This window comes from Trichechus manatus, unplaced genomic scaffold (assembly GCF_000243295.1).
Source record: "Trichechus manatus latirostris isolate Lorelei unplaced genomic scaffold, TriManLat1.0 scaffold00038, whole genome shotgun sequence".
NCBI classification, from domain to species: Eukaryota; Metazoa; Chordata; class Mammalia; order Sirenia; family Trichechidae; genus Trichechus; species Trichechus manatus.
In genome coordinates, this window is record NW_004443974.1 from 13,332,309 (window position 1) to 13,337,033 (window position 4,725).

The following is a 4,725-nucleotide window of genomic DNA, read 5'->3' on the forward strand; positions in this document are numbered from 1 at the left end:
AGCCAGGAAGAGCTGGGGGAGGGCACCCCTCCCAGCCATCTGGAAGCCCGGAAGGCCTGGACAAAGCAGGAACACCCAGTGCTGTGGCCCAGAAAACACGCGACTTGATTTGGGGCCAAGTCATTCCGGAAACATTCTGTCCCTTTGCTATTGAGAAAGCCATCATTTCGGGGAAGGCCAGTGTCTGTTTTCCAGAAACTGCAGCAGCCAGACGGTGGCCTTGTCAGCTGCCCAGCAAGACTGGCTGGGGCAGGGTGGGCATGCTTGTGGTGTTCTGCCCTCCATGCTCGCCTGTGCCAGCCCACTTGAGACGCCAAACATCTTGGGCCTGGGGGTGGGGAGTGAGAGCCATGGGCTTCTGACTCATTCTGAAGATCCAGGCCCCCACTCTCTAGCCCCTTCCTCTTTCTGAGTGAGATACCCCTCGTCTTCTACCCTGTCCTCTGAGCTGCAGAATGATCCGTAAATTCCTCTCTTTAATCCTCCCAGGGCTGAGAGTTTCAGGATATCAGAGCTGGGAGGGGCCTGGACAGTTCTCTGGAGGACCTCCTCACCTTTGGAATGAAGAGCTGTTACGGAATGCAATGGGTTCTCCACTAGTACTCTAGTTAAGAATAACTAAGAGTTAAGTGGAATTAAAGCAAGGCATAGTTTATTACTTAAGGCAAGTAAGGAAGGGGGGGGGGTTGCTCCCCGAAGGCACTCTCTCTCTGAACAAAGGGCTGGGAGTACCCTTTTATACCACACAGGAAAGGGGAAGTCATACGTATCTATTAACTTCATATATATTCAAAAAGAGATCACGGTAGAATTCTGGCATAGAAGTGGCTGACGGACTTCTCGCTTGAGAAATGAATTCAGTCACAGCTCTAGGACGTGTGTCCCATGATTTTGGTTTCTAGGCAACACTTATGGGATGAGGTCATCTGCCTGTCAACCTGGTCTCTTACCACGCATGCCCAGGATTTTAGTTCTAATTGGCTGATGTGAAGTCCAATTACAGGGACAGATTAGGCAGAAGCAAATGGCATTCACACCATTCTTCTGGACAAAATTTTTAACAGACATGTCGTTTAAGGCCTTTTCTGTCTCTAACTGGTCTCAGAGCCACTCAGGGCCTGGTCTCCTTAGACCCACCCTGTGTCCCCACCTACATGTTGGTACTTCCTTTGAGGTGAGGCTCATCAAAGGTCGCAGGCAGTAGTGGCTCTGGGATTGGGACTCAGATGTACTTCTGCCAGCCCAGCTTCACTGCCCCAATGCTCTCAGAACACAATTTCTGGGCACCTGATAAGTAGCCAGGAGTGGTTTCTGCAAAGAAGCTGGGAGGGAGCCATTAAAAACCATGGAGGTTGGAGAGGGCTAATCCTGGATTAGCTGTGGGGGAAGGGCCCAGGGTATGGAGCTGGAGTCAAGGCAAAGGTCACTGCCTCATCCAAGAGCTAAGTGAGAGAGAGGGAGGGCTGGGGCTCAGCCTAGAGACATCCCAGGAAGGTCTGTGTGTGTTTGGGAGACACGGGAAGGTGGGACTGGGTTTTTTTTGGATAGGGAAGGGTAAAGTCCTCCTGGGCCTTCCAAGCTTCATCCAGGACCCCTCCTGAAATTTCTCCTTTCCTGCAATTGGGTACACAACACCCAGAACCATCCAGAGCCATCCGTGGGCCCTGCGTTGTCCCCATGGCCTGCCTGAGCTGTCACAACTCCAGAAGGTAGTGGTCTGCAAGGTGGGGGACTGGGTGAGTTAAGGATGGCGGGGTCTGGATCTTGAGTCATCCCAGGAACTCAGTTCCACCTCCTGCCATTTTAAAGCAGAGAAAAATGTAGCCCAGGGGGTCAATCCCAACCACCACCCCTAGCTTCTGCACACACAAGTCCTAGGCATCCAGATCACAGGAGCCAGGGTGAGATTTTGTGTGTGTGTGTGTGTGTGTGTGTGTGTGTGTGTGTGTGTGTGTGTGTGTGTGTGTGTGACCAAAACTTGAGATTGTGTGTGTGTGTGTGTGTGTGTGTGACCAAAACTTGAGATTGTGTGTGTGTGTGTGTGTGTGTGTGACCAAAACTTGAATAAGCGTGGTTGTGTGTGTGTGCGCGTATGTGTGACCTAAACGAGAATGAAGCATAGTGTGTGTGTGACCAAAACAAGAATAAAGCATGGTGTGTGTGTGCGTGTACCCAGCCTGGCCCTGGCCACGCAAACGGGGCAGGGCCTACGAGGAGCCCACCACCTCCTGGAGCCAAGTTAGGGCGCCTTCTCAGGTCCAGCTTCCCACAATCACCACAGTTTAACCCATGGGAGTTAGAGCCATATAGACTTAAAAAATAAGACCCTTGTTAGTTGATTCCTGATTATAAGAGAAAAATACATAAAAATACAGAAAAGCTCAGAGAAGAAAGTGAAAATCACCCATAAATTCCTATGCCGGGAGACTTGTTAATGTTTTGGTATTCAGTCCTGTACTCTTGTTAAAGTAAATCACAGTATTTACCGTTTAGTGAGTGCTTCCCATATGTCTTATAAAGGAGGTACTATATTATCCCCAGAATTCCTGAGTGGTGCAAATGGTTAAGCACTCCACTACTAACGGAAAGGTTGGCGGTTCAGATCCACCTAGAGGTGACTGGAGGCCTGGTGGTGCAGTGGTTAAGCGTTTGGCTGCTAACCAAAAGGTCAGCAGTTAGAATCCACCAGCTACTCCTTGGAAACCCTATGGGGCAGCTCTACTCTATCCTATAGGGTCGCTATGAGTCAATCAACTCGGTGGCAATGGATTTGGGGTTTTTTTGTTTTTAGAGGTACCTGGTGATCTGCTTCCGAAAGGTGACAGCCTTGAAAACCCTGTGGAGCACAGTTCTACTCTGACACACACGGGGTCACTATGAGTTGGAATCAACTCGACAGCAATTAACATCAACAGCACTAGCAAGGTGCCTGGGTGGTGCAAGCAGTTTGCACTTGACAACTTGAACCCATGCAGCAGCATCGCAGACGAAAGGCCTGGTTATCTGGTTCTGTAAAGATTATAGTCAAGAAAACCCTATGGGGCAGTTCTACTCTGCAGCACGTGGGGTTACCATGAGTCAGAACTGAGTCAATGGCAACTGTTTATTGGTTTTGTTTTGTTTTTTGGTTTATGTTATCCCCATTTGACAGCCTGAGAGTCAGAGAGGGGGAGCAACTTGCCCAAGTTCCCGCAGCAAGTAATACATCAGTTTGTAGCCGGCTCATTTTCATTTCACAGTATATCAGGAACATATCTCCATGCCAGTGAACATTTTTTCTACAACATGATTCCTATCAGCCAAGTTGTGTTCCAGTGTAGATAAAGCATAATTTGTTTAATCCACTCATGTTGAGCATTTAGGTTGTTTTCAATTTATTGCTCTCATTAAGCAATGCTCAATCACCCTCATATTTACATCTTTGCTTCCCTATTTGCTACTCCACAAAGGAAGAGTTCCTAGCAGTGTGTTTACTGGATCAAAGGTATGCACACTTTGCTACGGATGGCCCAATTCCCAAGGAGGCAATTTTCGGCTTCATATTGATATGAGGATTACGTTCCCAACTTGCAAACCTGCCCAGAGACAGGAGGGCTGTAGTGGATGGTGGTGAATGTTCTAATACTTGGTGCGTGGAAGCCAGACCTGGGCATCTATGTAGGGGTGCATTGGGGCAGGTGTTGTGATTGGAAATCAGACACTTCGCGGTGGGCTCAAGAGGTGACTTCTAATATCTCTGTTAAGGCTATGACTTTATAATTCTCTGCAAGAAAACATGCAGATACTCTTTCTCTTCTTATCTCTCTCTTAGTAGCCTCAGCATATGAGGACTAGAGACAAAGCAGAATAAGCCATTCAGCTTTATCTCCCCTACTCACTGTCCACTGCACTCAGGATAATGCCCAATGCCTTGTCTGCACCTACAAAGGCCTCTGCCACCCTCCTGCCTCCTCTCCTGCCCCTGCCCTCACTCCGAGCTCCCTCCTCATGTTCTGTCTTCACTCAGGGGCTTTACGCACTCTGTTCCCACTGTCTGGAATGCTCTGCCCCATCTCTTCACCTGCTGACACCCATTATCCTGCAGCTCCCCTTTTTAAATGCCACCTCCTCAGAGCTGCTGAGATCCCTCCCTTCCCCGCATCTGGTTTACATTAAGTCCTTCTACCGTTTGTTCTTTTGTTGTTGTTGAGAATATACAGAGCAAAACATACACCAATTCAACCATTTCTACATGTACAATTCGGTGACATTGATTACTTTCTTCAAGTTGTGCCACCATTCCCACCCTCCTTTTCTGAGTTGTTCTTCCTCCATTCAGAAACTCGCTGCCCCCTAAGCTTCCTATCTAATCTTTCAAGTTGCTGTTGTCACTTTTATCCCATATAGATAATTCTTAAAAGACCATAATGCTCAAGGCAGACATCTGTTACTAGTTAAGCTAAACTACTGTTTGGTTTTTAGAAGACTTCAGGGATATTTTTGGTTTAAAGTTTAAAGATTATCTCAGGGCAAGAGTTTCAGGGGTTCATCTAGCCCCCACGGCTCCAGAAAGTCTGGATTCCATAAGAATTTGAAATTCTGTTGTGCATTTCCCCCCTTTTGATGAGGATTCTTCTCTAGAATCTTTCATCAAAATGTTCAGTAATGGTAGCCGGGCACCATAAAGTTCTTGTCTCATGGCAAAGGAGTACCATTTATTTATTTTTATTGTTGTACTTTAAGTGA